The sequence below is a fragment of the Pristiophorus japonicus genome, chromosome 14 (genome assembly GCF_044704955.1).
Source record: "Pristiophorus japonicus isolate sPriJap1 chromosome 14, sPriJap1.hap1, whole genome shotgun sequence".
Taxonomy (NCBI): domain Eukaryota; kingdom Metazoa; phylum Chordata; class Chondrichthyes; family Pristiophoridae; genus Pristiophorus; species Pristiophorus japonicus.
The window spans coordinates 140,797,170-140,815,584 of record NC_091990.1 but is presented as its reverse complement, the minus strand read 5'-3'; the positions used below and the strand labels follow the sequence as shown (position 1 = coordinate 140,815,584).

The window sequence follows — 18,415 nt, the reverse complement described above, 5'->3', positions numbered from 1 at the left end:
CATGGCCAGAACAATTTGTGTACATGCCCACTGGTCCAAATCATGGCTATAACATGAATTTAAAGTGAGCGAAGTCAATTTAAAAACTAAACAGTGACATTCGCTAATGTTTTCCCTGCTCATTACAGGTGGTTTCTGAGATACTGAAATCTATTACACACAACTAAGGGATAATGGAATGTTTTAGACAATCTCCAGGTATCTGCACTTCTAAGGCATCAGACACTGTACAGAATTTAAAATCCATTTGCACTTCAGCATGAGCAACACAAAGTCAGCTGCCCTGATTTAATTTATTCATTCTTTTCCAATTGCTATGTTCATTTGATATGAAGGTGCAGAAGTAAAATAAAATCTTTCTTACATTTTAGTGACATTAGCAAAGTCATCGGGATGTGACTGCTGTTTAAATTAGGATCCTGCTCTTCTGATGCAAGCAGTTTTCCTGTGCCTGATTTCAGGTTTGTTAAACTGGTGGTTGGGGTGGGTGACCTCATCAAGAACACAGTCCAAAACTCTCTCCCCCTCTACTGCCTTCTTTACCAAGCCACCCAAATCATTCCCAATGGACGGTGAGGGTTAAAATACCACTTTTACTTCAGTTAATATCTCAGCAGGAGCCATCTGTACACCAGGCTATCTGCTCCAAATTACATTACATGATAGAAATTCATCTGAATTGTGCTAATTAAATAATACACATGATTAAGGTGGCATGATTGTGACTAAGGGCCCAAGTTTCCACAAGAAAAAAAACGGGCGCCCCTCCGAGCTGGGCGCCCGTTTTTTGCGCCTAAAATGGCGCCTAAAAAAATCCTCGGTATTCTCCACCTACTTGCAGGTCCTCTGGCCCTCGGCGCAGCCAGCACGAGCTGTGGGGGGGCGGAGCCAGGTCCCTGCGCTGAAAACAGTGCCGGGACCTCTGCACATGCACGCTACAGTCGGCACGCAAGTGCAGTAGCTCCAGGCGCCGAACTGTGTGGGAGGGGCCCGAAGCACGCAGCCCCTAGCTCTGGCTGAATGGCCTCACTGGGGCTGCGTGAATAAGGCTCCTCCTACGGCCAGCTCCTGCTTCCCTCCCCCCCCCCGCCCGTCCCCGACCGGACCCGACACCCGCTCCCCCCCCCCACCCGCCGACCAGACCCGACCCGACACCCGCTCCCCCTCCTCTCTCTCTCTCCCTCCCTCCCTCCCTCTCTCTCTCTCTCTCTCCCCCTCCCTCCCGCTCAGTGGCACGAACGGCTGCAGAATTCTCCCTGGCTGAAGCACTTTCACACAGGTAGGAAGATGGTTTATTTGATCTTTTCTTGGCTTATAAATGTTTATTCAGGTTGGATTTATTTGTATAATATTTGTAGAAGTATAAATAAGGATTTATTGTAGAATTTAATGAGTTCCCTTCCCCCCCCCCCCTCCCCCCCACCTCGTTCTGGACGCCTAATTTGTAACCTGCGCCTGATTTTTTAATGTGTAGAACAGGTTTTTTCAGTTCTACAAAAATCTTCACTGGCTCCATTCTACTTTAGTTTGGAGTACATTTTCACTGTGGAAACTTTCAAATCAGGCGTCAGTGGCCGGACACGCCCCCTTTTGAAGAAAAAATTCTGTTCCAAAGTAGAACTGTTCTACCTGACTCGAACTGCAGAAAAAAAAATGTGGAGAATTGCGATTTCTAAGATAGTCCGTTCTCCACCAGTTGCTCCTAAAAAATCAGGCACAAATCATGTGGAAACTTGGGCCCATTGTGTTTAATCAGAGATTAAGATAGAATATAACACCTTAGGTATAAAGCAAAAACTTATGACCATGACAAGTAGCTGATACCGATCTGATCAGACAAACGGCTGCAGCACGTGAATAGTTCTCTGGTTTAGAGCCTCATTCTCTTCATCTAGAACTTCCTTCAGTAAAGCATGGAATCGCTCAGAGCATTTGATGAACCCAACTTCTGTTTCGCTCTCCCCTCACACCGTTTGTGTGCACAACCTTCAGCAGGCTACTTTTATTCCTTTTTAGGGGTGGGTCTGACATGGGATATTGACCAGACCTTTTGACCTATAGCGGTTTCCCTAAAAACTTATTATCCAATGCCGTTTCGAGTTCTTTGTTTCGATTCTGAATCAAGTCCCCTCCCTAAAGATGTCTCATGATTTTTGCCACATGTCTTGTTTATATTTTCCCGAAGATGCCTTCCTGTGGAATTAATTTCATCTCTCTCTTCCCTATTCTCTTGGGTACAATCCTGAAGCTCGAACCAGAAAAGTGCTTGCTTCAGAGCCATTATCTCCTTTACGACGTAGCAACTTGTTTACGCTAACTTCTACCACAGAACTACAAGTGTTCTGTTAAACTAACTTCAATCCCCTATTTTAACGTTATAGATAAAATACATAAGCAAGGTTCAAGTCTTAACTTAAAAACAACAAATAATCACTGAGCAACAAGGAGATTATATATCGCACAATGTAGCCATACAATCCACAGGAAACCAAGACATTTTATAAACACCCTCTCTACTCTCCTTGATGGCCTGTAAATGAACACAAGTAGAGGAAACTCTACATTGGGCGTGACCAGGGCCTGCTTCTAGTGCAATGTTTTCAAAACAGGCAAAAGATTGTGAAATTAAAACAGAAAATGCTGGAAATATTCAGCAGGTCAGGCAGCATGCATGGAGAGAGAAACAGTTTTGACGTTTCCGGTCGATGACCTTTCATCAGAATGTTAACTCTATTTCTCTCTCTGCAGCTGCTACCTGACCTGCCGAGTATTTCCAGCATTTTTGGTGTTTATTTCAGATTTCCACCATCCGCAGTATTTTGCCTTTGTAAAAGACTGCGGGAACTCGATTTGCGATGAACGCAATTTGCGCTTAAAATTCCGCAATCTTCTGTACCGGCTACACCAATATTGGGAATTGCGCCAAACAAAGCAGCTCAATCGAGCGGAAACTCTGGCCTATACCCTTTCCTCAGATCATCAGTTAAATGGATCAGATGGACAACATCATGACCATTTTAACTGTAAGTTCCTTCTAATCTTTGTCATGGGAGCACCACTGTGATATAAAGAACCATGGTAACTTTTGGCACTCAAGCTGGCAAAATTGGACATTGTACAGATAAAAGACAATGTTGTTAGAAATCAGGGATTCAAAATGTGTAAAACAGATGTGAAGGATACTGTGTTTAAATTATTGTGTTGAACTGATGCTGAAAAGTCTCCTCAGAAAAATTAGTCTGGATCTTTTGGGCACAAGGACTCTTTGCAAGGTTTTGAATGATTTTTTTAAAATTTACTAATGAACTTGACTACTGTACACCAATCTAACTAGGGAATAGTGTTGTATATTTTTCAGTCATTTAAAATCTTTAAATATATAACGGAATATTTTTAAAGCAATATTTTAAAAAAATATACATTTTAAGACGCTGCCCGCTTGCGCTGGTTCATGGCAGATTTTGCATTCGGTGATATACAAATGAGTTTCAGCAGAAACTCGGGATGGGCGAGGGTGGGGGTGTTGGGGGGGAGGGAAAAAAAATCACTTTTCAAAACTGGTGCAATTTTGGGTGCAATTTGCACCGGAATCGCCAATTGCGCCCAAAGTGTAAATTCTACACTCTACGGGCTAAATTTTTGGTTGTCGGCAAAAACAGTCGTTTTATGTCAAAATTACCATTTTCGCTGCGCTACCATTTTTGAGCCTAAATTTCGGCCTTTACTTGCATCGGTAAAGTCGGCGTTCTACGAGGATGTGTGGCGCAAACCACGAGTTTCGGCAACTTTAATCCGAGGCCGGTAGCGCTGCGAGAGAGGGAGGAAAACAAAAAAAAAAAGCAAAAACCATTGAAAAAAACATTCACAAAACCCTTACCTACAAAATCGCTGAAAAAGAATTAAAAAATAAAATCATTAACTTAACTTTGTTGCAGGTCTTCATATTTACCGCTGCTGGCAGGGCTGCACCAACAGATTTGACCCGTCGGTATTCTGGGCGTGGCGGAGAGTGCCGAAAGTCCGACGGTAATGCCATCTGTGGCGTTGCACATCGTTTCATGTTGGTGCACCTCTCCCCAGTGATACGTGGAAGCACCGCCGCAAAAAGGTGTCCGACGATCCTGCCGACCCGGTTTTCACCATGGAGGGTCAAATCAGGGTGAAAACCCGCTCACAAAGTTGGCGAAATTCTAGCCCTATGTGTCTAATTCCTATGATGATGGAAGTAATCCAATGCTAACGCATAACTTTTAATATTTGCAAATCTGACTTGTAAAATTGAAGTGGAAGTATGTTTCTGTTTCTTGGCAATCTCAGGAAATTAACTTCTACTTTAAATTTTGGCAGGGTTCTTCTGATTTGGAGTGAGCCTTTAGTTTAGCAGAAGATTTCTCATCTCTGAATCATCAGGTGTCGGGTTCGAGCCCCACTCTAGGCAGCCTCACCGAGTGGCAATATTCGGTTGGCATCCAACAGCATACTCGTGTCTGCACGGAGTGATCACTGGCTCAGTATTCCCACTTCTGAGTTACAAGGGTTGGGTACAGGCCCCACTCCAGATAGTGCTGCCTCGGAATACTGGATTGACATCCAGTGGGGCTACTTTTGGATATGGGCACTCCGCTTCGTAAGGCTCTTTAGCCTTGGTTACTGCCCGATAGGAAGAGATACTCCATAGATAAAAACCATGAGGAAAGCTAAAAGAAATTGCCTCAGCTACTCTTCCCTAGCAATTGGCTTGAGCATCTCATGCGTGGAACTTGATTTAGGACCTGCGCTAGGGCAGAGAACAATTCATTGATCCCATTCATTCTGCTGAGCAATATTGAGATCTGATATTATTTGTTTCATGATCTGATATTTTAATATTGCTTATCTACAAGTCAACAAACTAAGTCCACACAGTTTGAACTTATATATTAATAATATCACCTAGGTTGTACAGTAAGTGTCAGCCTTGACTCAGTGGTAGCACTCTCACCTCTGAGTCAGAAGCTTGTGGGTTCTACTCCCATCCCAGAGACTTGCGTACATAATCCAGGCTGAGACTTCAGTGCAGTACTACACTGTTGGAGGTGCCATCTTTTGGATGGTACATTAAACCGAGGCCCTGTCTGCCCTCTTACGTGGATGTTAAATGTCCCATGGCACTATTCGAAGAAGAGCAGAGGAATTCTCCCAGTATCCTGGCCAACATTTATTCCTCAACCAACATCAGAAACAGATTATCTGATCATTATTATTGCTGTTTGTGGAACTTTGCCATGTGCTTATTGGCAGCATTGTTTCCTGCATTACAACAGTAAGTTCACTTCAAAGATACTTCATTGGCTGTAAAGCACTTTGGGACATCATGATGCCGTGAAAGGTGCTATATCAATTATAATTATCTTTAATGATCCTGTAATAAAGTAATGCTGTCTCGTAAGAACTTGAATCTTAGATGCCCTTAGGGTATTAAGACTGGCAACTTAGGCCAGCCTATATCTGCTCACTATGTTCTCTTTAACCAGTTCAGTGTGTTGGACTAGCTTTCAATTTAGCATAATTAGAAGATCCATGGAAAAACTCTTACATTTATTCAGTTATTGAAGTCAATTTGTAGTTAAGTAATTGAGCTTCAGGTTGGTAGAAAGTAGCTAACTGGGCTTGGTAAACATAAGTGTAGCTTTTGTTGTTTGTTCTGTAAGAGAGACTCGAGGGGGCGTAAATTGGATGGATGAGATCAGTCAGATGAGGTCATCGAGACTCAACTGCAATTTTAACTTGGCAGCCTGAGCAGGAAACAGCAGTGAGTTTCCATCTAGGCCAACCTAGCAGAGAAACGGATTCAGGATAGAAGAGGCCTTAAAAGTTAAGGAGAAGGAATTTGGGAGCGCCCAGTTCAGAGTGCTAACTTTTGAAAGTTGAAAAAATTAGCGCCTGCCGCTAATGTTGTTCAGCTTTCAAAAAATTTGGTGTTTGCGCTCCAGGAAGGAAGTTGAGCACTAAATCAAGTGCTCCACTTCCTGCGGCACTGCAGGACGCAGGCCTGCGATGGTGGGGCAGCACTGCACAACGGGCTGTGCATTGCTGCCGTGTTCTGAGACTCCTTCCCTCCCTTAAAGGAAATGGCCATCGCTGCAGGCTTTGCAATGGGACCAGAGAGCTGGTCTCCAACTGCAGCCACGATCCGGCCTGATCATCCCAACGCACTCCAGCAGAGTTCCGCGCTGATCGATCGCGACTGAAGAGGAATCAAAAAAATTTTAAAACACCATTTTAAAAAAAAATTGTACTTACCTCGGCCACCTCAGCTTTAACTTTCATCCCTGAAGCATCTGGCCTCCTCATCAACCCCTCTTGCAGCTGCTGGTGTTTTCGCCCTGCGATGCTGCAGGTGTTGGAACCAAAGTTCGGGTCCAGGGCGCTACCGGAGTGATGAGCACGGCAATGATGTCAAGATCTCCAGGCGAAGGAGATCGGGGCACAAAGTCCGACCGCTGTCGCAAACTTCCCACCGAAGTTAGTGGAAGTCGTTCACGTCGCTGCACCCGGTCAGTAAGTCGGGGGCAATAACGTGAGGCGCTAAGGAGGCCAATTTCTAGGCCAAAGTTCTGTAACTTTTTGTCTCAGGGAAGCACAATTTACGGACCTCATCCAGTCAACTTCCCGCCCGGAATGGTGGTAAGTCTGCTCACAGGATTTAACTTAAACCAGGAAGTAAAAATTAACCCGGACCTCATTTCTGGAGCGGTGGGTGAACAGCTCCCTCACACCAGGGCTCTCCTGCTGAAAAGTGGCCCAAAGTTAAAATTGGGACCAGTGTTTCTTCTGTCTGTTTTTTGTTTTTGTCTCTCACACGCACGGATTCCTCCTTTTTCTCCCTACAAAATTTGCCACACAACTTTCAGATGAGACTTTAAACCGAGTCCTCGTCTGCTCACATAGATGGATGTAAAGGATCCCATGGCACTATTTCGAAGAACAGCAGGGGAGTTATCCCTGGTGTCCTGACTAATATCTATCCCTCAATCAACATTAAAAAAAAGATTATTTGTTCATTATCATATTGCTGTCTATGGGAGCTTGCTGTGCGCATATTGGCTGCTGCATTTCCTATTTTGCAACAGTGACTACACTTCAAAAAAATAAGTACTTAATTGTCTGTAAAGCACTTTGGGATGTCCGGTGGTCATGAAAGACACTATAAATACAAATCTTCCTTTCTTTTTCCCCAATAAACCTTGCGTGACTTGGTGTAGTGAGTTTCTAGGAGAGTTGGAGACCACAATGAATTGCAATAAAGTGCCAGCTTGTAAAATCATGTGATATGTGCCTAACTACATTTTATGATGAGTGTGAACATAACTTTACATTTTATGGCCATATAAAGCGATAAATCTGGTTAATATCTTGCAAAGCTGAATGATTTTTATACAAACTTTTCCCACAAGCGCACACATTTGTCATGATAATACAAGGCTTCAGAATTCCAGTTTTAACAGAATTGTATCTTGAAACCCCAGTAAAGAGTAATAAATATTGTACCAAACTTAGGTCACAATAAATTTCATAGTATCTTTTTAACATATGTCTTCCAGGTTAATGGTGTCCTAGTTGTCTGTCGACTTATCAAGCTTATGCCCAAGCATCATTTTTAAACATCTGTAATGTGTCAGGAAGATCAAGAATTAGAATTTAAAATGCCATTTAATTTTAACTAAGTCTTTGATGTCCAATATTTGAATATATAGCTTTAAAATCTATGCAGACAAACATGGCACTTAAGTAAAGGCCCTATGGGAAATGTGTAACTAGCAAGTTATGCATTTGAATACCTGAAAGGTCTTACTATTAAAGGACAGCTGTGATATTCAGCAAAACGCAAATTTCCAATTTCTAAAATTTTGAATGTAATGGCCTGGATTTTGCATTAGGAGTAACAATGAAGCTATCAGTACTCACCATTATTAAGGAGTACATGGACAGTAACTTCTGCCATCCGCACATGCGCAGTTAAACACGGAAATCAGGAAGTTGCTGTCCAATTTGCCCTAATCCTCCACAAGCTTCGCTACACTGGTAACTCGCCGAGAGACTCGTCATTACAATATATGTGACAGCATGAAGTTGTTGTACTTATCCACTAGTTAGCTACTAAATTTGGAAGGAGGAGAGCATGCCAGGGAATCTTAGAGACGCTGTAATCGTGACCATCTTCAAGAAAGGTGACAAGTCCGATTGCGATAATTACAGAAGAGTTTCCTTGCTGTCTGCCACAGGGAAAGTCATCGCAAGAATCCTCCTCAATCGCCTTCTCCCAGTGGCTAAGTGCTCCTGCCAGAGTCGTAATGCAGATTCCGCTCGCTAAGGGGCACAATGGACATCATCTTCACCGCGCGTCAAATCCAAGAAAAATGCAGAGAGCAGCACCAACCTTTGTACGTGGCTTTCTTTGACCTCACAAAGGCCTTCGACACTGTCAACCATGAGGAATTATGGAGTGTCCTCCTCAAATTCGGCTGCCCTCTAAACTTTGTCATCATCCTCCGCCTGCTTCACAATGACATGCAAGCTGTAATCCTGACCAACGGATCCACCACAGACCCAATACATGTGTGGACTGGGGTCAAGCAAGGTTGTGTCATCGCACTAAAGCTCGTCTCAATCTTCCTTGCTGCAATGCTCCATCTCATCCTCAATAAGTTCCCCACTTGAATGGAGCTAATCTATAGAACAAACGGGAAATTGTTCAACCTCCGTCGCTTCATGTTCAGATCCAAGGTTGTCCCATCCTCTGACATTGAATGACAGTATGCAGACGATGCTTGCTTTTGCACACACTCAGAGGTCGAACTCCAAACTATCGTTAACACCTTCACCGAAGCATACGAGAGTATGGGCCTTACATTAAACATCCGTAAGGCAAAGGTTCTCTAACAACCTGCCCCCGCCTCACAGTACTGCCACCCGATTATCAAGATCCATGAGGATACTTTGGGAACCTACTGTCAACAAGGGCTGACATCGCTGATGAAGTCCAATACCGTCTTCAGTGTGCCAGTGCAGCCTTTGGTCGCCTGAGGAAGAGAGTGTTTAAAGACCATGATCTTAAACCTGGTACCAAGCTCATGGTCTACAGAGCAGTAGTGATACCCGCCCTCCTATATGCTTCAGACACATGGACTATGTACAACAGGCGCCTTAAAGTGTTTTCAGCGAACACACTTCCTACCGGGGTTATGCACCCTCTTAGAGCACCTACATGTGCTATTCCGTAAAGGTGAGAACTGAGTATGGGAAAAAAAAAACAAGTAATTGCTTTTGAGAAAGCCAGAAACAGTTTATGCTCCAACAAGCTGCTTGTATTGTATAACCCGTGTAAAAGACTCGTGCTAGCATGTGATGCGTCGTCGTACAGAGTCGGGTGTGTATTACAACAAGCTAAAGTTGCGGGGAAGTTGCAACCTGTCGCCTATGCTTCCAGGAGCTTAAGGCCGAGAGGGTCTACAGCATGATTGAGTAAGAGGCATTAGCATGTGTATTCGGGGTAAAGAAAATGTATCAGTACCTGTTTGGCCTCAGATTCGAGCTGGAAACCGATCACAACCCCTCATATCCCTGTTCGCTGAAAACAAGGGGATAAATACTAATGCCTCAGCCCAGATACAAAGGTGGGCACTCACGCTATCAGCGTACAACTATACCATCCGCCACAGGCCAGCCACCGAGAACTGTGCGGATGCTCTCAGTCGGCTACCATTACCCACCACGGGGGTGGAAATGGCGCAGCCTGCAAACATGTTGATGGTGGCGCAACCCGCAGACTTGTTGATGGTCATGGAAGCATTTGAAAATGATAAATCACCCGTCACGGCCCGCCAGATTAGGACTTGGACCAGCCAAGATCCTCTGCTGTTCCTAGTAAAAAACTGTGTACTGCATGGGAGCTGGGCCAGCATCCCAGTTGAAATGCAAGAGCTAATCAAGCCATTCCAGCAGCGAAAGGACAAGCTGTCCATTCAGGCAGACTGCCTGTTGTGGGCTAACCGTGTAGTGCTACCCAAAAAGGGCAGGGAGACGTTCATCTCGGATCTCCACAGCACACACCCGGGTATAGTAATGATGAAAGCGATAGCCACATCCCACGTGTGGTGGCCCGGTATCGACTCTGACTTCGAGTCCTGTGTATGGCAATGCAACGTGTGTGCTCAGTTGAGCAACGCACCCAGAGAGGCACCACTAAGTTTGTGGTCCTGGCCCTCCAGACCATGGTCGAGGATCCATGTCGACTATGCGGACCCATTTCTCGGTAAAATGTTCCTGGTGGTGGTGGATGCTTTTTCAAAATGGATTGAATGTGAAATAATGTTAGGAAGCACCGCCACCGACACCATTGAAAGCCTGAGGGCCATGTTTGCCACCCACGGCCTGCCTGACATACTGGTCAGTGACAATGGGTCATGTTTCACCAGTGCCGAATTTAAAGAATGGGATCAAACATGTCACCTCGGCCCCGTTTAAACCAGCCTCCAATGGGCAGGCAGAGCGGGCAGTACAAACAATCAAACAGAGCCTCAAACGAGTCACAGAAGACTCACTCCAAATCCGTCTGTCCCGAGTACTGCTCAGCTACTGCACGAGACCCCACTCGCTCACACGGGTGCCCCCAACTGAGCTACTCATGAAAAGGACACTTAAAACCAGACTCTCGCTGGTTCACCCCAACCTGCATGATCAGGTAGAGAGCGGGTGGCAGCAACAAAATGTAAACGATGGTCGCGCCACTGTGTCACGGGAAATTGATCTGAATGACCCTGTGTATGTGCTAAACTATGGACATGGTCCCAAGTGGATCGCGGGCATGGTGATACTTAAAGAAGGGAATAGGGTGTTTGAAGTCAAACTAGACAATGGACAAATTTGCAAAAAGCACCTGGACCAAACGAGGCTGCAGTTCAAAGACTGCCCTGAACAACCCACAGCAGACACCACCTTTTTCGAGCCCACAACACACACCCAAAGGATCAACGACACCACGTCGGACCAGGAAATCGAACGCAACATGGCCAACAGCCCAGCAAGGCCAGGCTCACCCAGCAGCCCTGCAGGGCCAACAGCACGCCAGCCCAGCGAGGGCATAGCCAACACACCAGAACAGACATTTGTACCGAGGCGGTCCACCAGGGAAAGAAAGGCTCCCGACCGCCTCACCTTGTAAATAGTTTTCACTTTGACTTTGGGGGGGGGGAATGATGTTGTGTATCTGTGAAGCATGCACTCCCATGTTCCGCCACCAGGGAGCGCATCCCCTGAAGTCCCAGGATCCCAGTATATAATCCGGCCCCTGAGGCCTGTTACTCACTCTGGAGTGTCTTATTAAAGACTTTAACCTCCCTGTGTGCAGCCTCATCTGTGTTAGGAACACAATATAAAGCACTGGAGAAATTCCAACAAGCTACCTCCACAAGATCCTGCAAATCCATTGGCAGGATAGGTGCACCACCTTAGTGTTCTCGCTCAGGCCAACATCCCCAGCATCGAAGCATTGACCATGCTTGATCAGCTCCAGTGGATGGGGCACAGCTTCTGCATGCCCGATACTCGACTCCCAAATCAAGTGCTGTAAGAGCTCCAATGCAGCAAGTGAGTCCCAGGTGGGTAGGGGAAATGTTTCAAGGACATCCTCAAAGCCTCCTTGAAAAAGTGCAACATCCCCAGCAACACCTGGGAATCCCTGACCCAACATCACTCAAAGTGGAGGAGAAGCATCCGGGAAGGCGCCGAACACCTTGAGTCTCTTCGCCGGGAGCACGTGGAAGCCAAGCGCAAACAGCCACCCGTCCCTTTAACCACCACCTGCCTCACCTGTGACAGAGACTGTAGATCCTGCATTGGTCTCATCAATCACCCGAGAACTCATATTATTATGGAAGCAAGTTATCCTCGACTCTGAGGAAGTGCCTAAGAAGAAGACCTGGTAAATGCAATAGGAAAAGTTAGGGCTTGTCCATTCAAGTGTCAGTGAATTTTTAACAGCGTGATAAGTCTTAATTACAACAAACAACCTTTCTGGCACTGAAAATTTACTTTTACAAGTGTGGAGTCTCATTCCTTCAGATTTTAATTATTGCTAGACAATTAAAAATGAAAATAATATATTTTTTTACCTTTTCTTTCTGTCTATTTTAGTTCTCTCTCTCTCTTAATCAGTCAGTTCTGGCTCAGTTGGTTGCACACTCACTTCTGAGTCAGACGGTTGTGAGTTCAAGTCCACTCCAGGGACTTTGAGTGCAAAAATCTAGGCTGACACTCCAATGCAGTACTAAGGGAGTGCTGCACTGTCGGAGATGCCATCCTTCAGATGAGACGTTAAACCGAGGCCATGTCTGCTCTCTCAGGTGGACGTGAAAGATCCCATGGCACTGTTTTGAAGAAGAGCAGGGGAGTTATCCCTGGTGTCCTAGCCAATATTTATCCCTGAATCAACATAACAAAAACAGATTATCTGGTCGTTATCACATTGTTGTTTGTGGGAGCTTGCTGTGCACAATTTGCTTGCTGCATTTTGCACATTACAAAAGTGACTATACTTGAAAAGTACTTCATTGGCTGTAAAGTGCTTTGAGACATCCAATGGTCGTGAAAGGCGCGATATAAATGCAAGCCTTTTTTTTCTTTTTAATCCCATCTTCATTTCCCTCTCTTTATTTTGTTTTGTATACATGATTTTACATTGAATTAAATATTCTAACTTACACTTCCTGGTTTAGACTCTGTGTGCCTCAGTAAGGATTCTTCAAAGTATGCTTGAGGAGACACGCCATTGCTGCTTTTCAAATAGGTCGCAGATCCCCTGTATAGGGCACCATACTGTATCAGACTCCCAATGTGCACAAGTTATCATCCAAAAGCCCACAAAATATCTGTAGACAGCTGTAAGCAGAATGACCATCGAGCACCGTTTGCTCGCTGCTGACTGCAAAATCTGGGCCATTGTATTAATACTGCACAAAATGGTGTTTGAAAACTACTGCTAGTTGAATTGCTGATTTCAGCAGTACCAATTAGCCTGGAATGGGAGGTGGTGTTAAAAGTTAATCTACATAAAAAGGCAGCAGCTTTCTGAACCCATCAATGTGGTGTCAGAAATGGAATTCACCATAATATGTGAAATATTTTGTGAACAGCTTGAAAAATGCAGTACTAATCACACCTTTGAAAATGCTCAGAAACTTTTTCACGAAACTAATAGCAGGCTACATGACCGTTGTCACATTTAATATCTGAACGGCCTGAGCATAGATTTCTGGCTATCAGTCGGCACCTCATGGTGCAAAACTTTTGATTTGTTGGATTTTGTGGTGCTGAGAGCATGTAACTGTGTTACAAAGCCAAGAAATTAGTTTACAGCACCAACAACTTGCATTTATATAAGCAAAAGCAAAATACTGCGAATGCTGCAAATCTGAAGTAAAAACAAAAATTGCTGGAAATACTCAGCAGGTCAGGCAGGCAACATCTGTGAAGAGAGAAACAGAGTTATCCTTTCAGGTGGACGGCCTTTCATCAGAACTGGAAAAAGTTGATGATATAACAGGTTTTAAGTAAGTACAGAGGCAGGGAATGGGATCATGGGAGGAAAGAACAAAAGGGAAGGTCTGTGATAGGGTGAAAGGCAGGAGAGATTAAATGACAAAAGGATTGATGGTGCGAGGCGAAAGGAGATGGTAATGGGACTAATAAAGAAACAAAAGATGGGTATAGAAGAAATGTAAATGAGAATAGCAGAATTATCAACAGCTGCCATGCGAAAAAATGGGGGCAGAGGTTATGATCTGAAATTGTTGAACTTGGTGTTGAGTCCAGAAAGCTATGAAGTGCCTAAGCGAAAGATGAGGTGCTGTTCCTTAAGCTTACATTGAGCTTCATTGGAACATTGCAGAAGGCCAAAAACAGAGAGGTGGAAATGGGGCGGGGAAAGTGACCGATGATCTGGAGCTCGGGGCCACACTTGTTGGCATAATTGAGGTGTTTCACAATGCGGTCACCCAATCTGAATTTGGTCTCCCCCAATGTAGAGGAGACCGCATCAAGAGCAGCGAATGCAGTGTACTAAATTGCAAGAAGTACAAGTAAATTGCTGGTTTACCTGGAAGGAGTATTTGGGTTCCTGGACGGTGGGGAGGGAGGAGGTAAAAGGGCAGGTGTTGCATCTCCGGTGGTTCCGTGGGTGCATTTATATAAGCACCTTTAGTCTAGTACTTCACAGGAATGTAATCATAAAAATGTTGACGCTGTGGCAATGAAGGAGCCATTCGGGCAAAGAAGGAGACTGAAAGCTTGGTCATAAAGATCAGTTTTAAGGAGCTTCTTAAAGGAAGATTGAGAGGTGGATAGATTTTAGAAATGATTTCCAGAGCTTGGGACCTAGATAGCTGAAGGCACAGCAATGGAAATGGGGAATGCACAGGAAGCCAGAGTTGGAGGAATGCAGAGATCTCAGGGTTGTAGGGTTGAATGATGTAAGGCTAGATTAGTAGTCCAGAGTTCTTTTCAAACAAATTTCTCTGCTGGTTAAATACATAATAGATTGTGCCTGATCTATTGAAGAGATGGGCTCAATGGCCATTTCTTGTTCCATTCTTCCTTTTGCTTTCATGAAATACTGATTTTGTTTTTGTGACGGTGGGATCTCATTATTAAAGGAATGTCATCAAAAAGGTTGGCTTTATGGGAATTAGGAGCAATTTATAGTCTGACTAAAATTGTGCTAATATACCAGTTAGTTAAAAATACAATTGTTGTTGTAACTTGGATTAGTTTGACCCAATTCAATTAATGAATCTAGTTTAGAAACCAACTTGTGAAAAATGGCTGAATAACTTTAAATTGCAGCATCAGAAAAAGGAACATTTCCATAGGAACAAGAAACTTAAAATATTCCTTCGGCTTTAACCACTCACATGTCTCCAAAACCTTATTGTTGGGACAGAGCCGATGTGACTTCAGATTTGGTTGCAGAACTAACCCATAATTTTTGTTTTCTTAAACCTTGAAGAGAAATATTTTCGACTACCTTTTAGTATATTTGACTGAAGAGCACAGGGCTGACATAATAACATAGTCTTATTCTTCACACACAGGTCTTCCCGGGGCAGAAGAGGTCTTCAGTGTTGCCATTATTTGAAGAGTTGTTGTGATATTACCTGCTATTGAAAACATGAGGTTTCTACCAACACTCGAAGGAAGCATCTGTTGCACAGATTGAAAGGACTGAAAGCATAAGGAGAGGAGGTATGAATCTCATTAAATTTTAAAGAGGCAATGTGCTGTACTTCTTTGGTGTCAGCAGTGGCTCTTTGTGCAGTTCCCGTGAAAGAGATAAACTATCAGCACTGTGTTCCTTGTTGCACAGATCACTTCTCAACTCCTGAGATTCTTCAAGCTTTGTATTATCATTGCAAAACAAGAGCACAGCAAAGCAAAACAGGAGCAACTCAGTGAGGTGCTGGTGGATATTTGCTATCGCACTTACTGAAAACAATCATTTGTTTCAAGAATGTTTTTGTAATATTATGGTGAATACATTAATTAGAAAATATGGGAGCTCCTATCTATCGGGGACAGCCAGTGCTTTGGTTGCTGGCGTTTATTTTACATCTTTCTACGAGAGTTTCACAGGGAAATAGATGGTCTTCAACTGTGACAAGGAGTTGTTTAGTGATAAATAATGCAATTTATTTTACAAAACAGTGAAGTAACAGCTAATTGGAAATGTTGTAAAAGCTATAAGGCAGTCTCAGCACTTCAGTAACCACTATAAACTGCTTCCAATGAACTTCTCAATTGCTTCAACAAAAAAAGATAGTAGGCTGGTACTAGTATATTAGAACTGGAGCCCTCACTACATGACATTCAATAATAAGCACTTTGTGATAGTTAGATCACTAGTTGTGAAAATATTGTGGCAAGCCATTTCCTATACTGTTTATACAATGGAGTATGGATAGTTCTGAACAATTCCCTCCGAGGGGAAATTAATCAACCATTATACGTAACAATTTAGTTCTGCAGAGGTGGACTGGTATATGGTTACTTCCTGTGAGTTGTTTAAACATGCACCCTTGTTATGGCACATTGTTCAGATTCCTCATTGCTCTCGAGTTAGTGGGACCAGCTTCATGGTATAAAACCTTGTAAAATGCCTGGCAATTGTTATTCTAGTGGAAGCTCAGGCTGCAATGCAACATTTATTTTTTCAGCTTTATTTAAAAGGGAATTGTAACTATGGTCAAACATTTTCAATGCATTGTGTTTTGTTTTATATAGAGGAAGACAGAAAAACATGATTAGCCAGCTGATAATGTTATCATAACATTTACAATCACTAGTGGTAGAAAATAATTCTGTTATAATTTAATTAAAAACACATCATTTGTATTAAGAAAGTGTCTGTTGCAACATGATTCTGCTGATCAATCTTAGCTAGAGTTTTTAAGAGAACTGTTCACAGCTGGGGAACAAAGGAAGTTCAAAGAGTCACCAATTAGGTGGTATTGCCCCTGTAAATCAAGGCAATTTGGCTGAATAGGTGAAATTTTATACTGTTTAACAAAGGTTAATTCAGTCCATTTATTCGCTTCATAATTTATCATCTTCATCTTGATGAAGCTTGGTCAGTATAATTACATCTGATTGGTTGCTTTATCTATACATTTATACTTATTTATCTATTATTATTTGCAAATCAATCATGCTCAGCAATATTTTTCATAATTTCAACATTTATTACATTTCTTTAATGTGGTATTAATATTTAAGCGCTCAGTGGCATATAACTGAGCTTCAAGGATAAATGAACTAATTAATGCTGTTGAGTCTATTACCCCGAGAGAGCATGTTGAATACAGAAAAGCTGTGTGTAATCTTGGTAGTATTTGATGTGGTTATGGAAACTAAGAGAGGAAGAGAGATGGTATTGAAGATATCCTCCTCCGTGAATTATTCAGAACTGCCAATTATGATCTGCGTTCACCATTTCAGAGTAAACCCTTGATCTTCTGTATCTTTTTAAACATTCAATGGCATTGAACAGTGAAGGGTAATATGTATAAGGCAAGGGCTCCTGTGAGACAACAGAGAATGAGAGTGTGTATTATATGAAGTCAAATTATCAATCTATAAATCAAAGAGCAGAGTAATATCTGCTGCTCGGCTGACAGCCCAAACCTGTTAAACAAGGTTAGAACTATAGATGAAGTGAAATTACAATGCATTTAACTATACAGGTTGAACCTCCCTTATCCGGCATCCTCGGGACCTGGCCTGTGCCAAATAAGGGATTTTACCGGACGCCGGGTGGTCACGCCAATCTCCCCCGCCAACCCCCCAGACCCTCGATTCAACGTCCTCTCGTCCTGCTGCTCGCCGACCTCCTGCGGCTCTCCGACCTCCTCACCTCCCGCTGCTCTCCGACCTCCTCACCTCCCGCGGCTCTCCGACCTCCTCACCTCCCGCTGCTCTCCGACCTCCTCACCTCCCGCTGCTCTCCGACCTCCTCACCTCCCGCTGCTCTCCGACCTCCTCACCTCCCGCTGCTCTCCGACCTCCTCACCTCCCGCTGCTCTCCGACCTCCTCACCTCCCGCTGCTCTCCGACCTCCTCACCTCCCGCTGCTCTCCGACCTCCTCACCTCCCGCTGCTCTCCGACCTCCTCACCTCCCGCTGCTCTCCGACCTCCTCACCTCCTGCTGCTCTCCGACCTCCTCACCTCCCGCTGCTCTCCGACCTCCTCACCTCCCGCTGCTCTCCGACCTCCTCACCTCCCGCTACTCTCCGACCTCCTCACCTCCCGCTGATCGACGACCTCCTCACCTCCCTCTGCTCTCCGACCTCCTCACCTCCCTCTGCTCTCTGACCTCCTCACCTCCCGCTGATCGACGACCTCCTCACCTCCCGCTGCTCTCTGACCTCCTCACCTCCCTCTGCTCTCTGACCTCCTCACCTCCCGCTGATCGACGACCTCCTCACCTCCCGCTGATCGACGACCTCCTCACCTCCCGCTGCTCTCCGACCTCCTCACCTCCCGCTGCTCTCCGACCTCCTCACCTCCCGCTGCTCTCCGACCTCCTCACCTCCCGCTGCTCTCCGACCTCCTCACCTCCCGCTACTCTCCGACCTCCTCACCTCCCGCTGCTCTCCGACCTCCTCACCTCCCGCTGATCGACGACCTCCTCACCTCCCGCTACTCGCTGACCTCCTCACCTCCCGCTACTCGCTGACCTCCTCACCTCCCGCTACTCGCTGACCTCCTCATCTCCTGCTGCTTGCCGGCCTCTTCTGGGCCCCTACCCCGCCACTGGGCTCAACCTCGCACCGAGAGACCTGGCAGCTTCCACACAGGTTGGGTCTACCGACGCCGGAATGCTGC

General features: G+C 44.6%; 1 protein-coding gene across 4 annotated transcripts in view; it reads left to right on the top strand.

Moving 5' to 3' along the window:
- Window positions 1-18,415, top strand: part of LOC139280134 (leucine-rich repeat-containing protein 4C-like) — a 1,057,670-nt gene that overhangs the window by 812,173 nt on the left and 227,082 nt on the right. For all 4 annotated transcript variants that reach the window (XM_070899660.1, XM_070899658.1, XM_070899659.1 and 1 more), the window contains one exon: window positions 15,129-15,279. The gene's annotated coding sequence lies outside the window, so the exon portion shown is untranslated. The remainder of the gene's footprint in view (window positions 1-15,128; window positions 15,280-18,415) is intronic.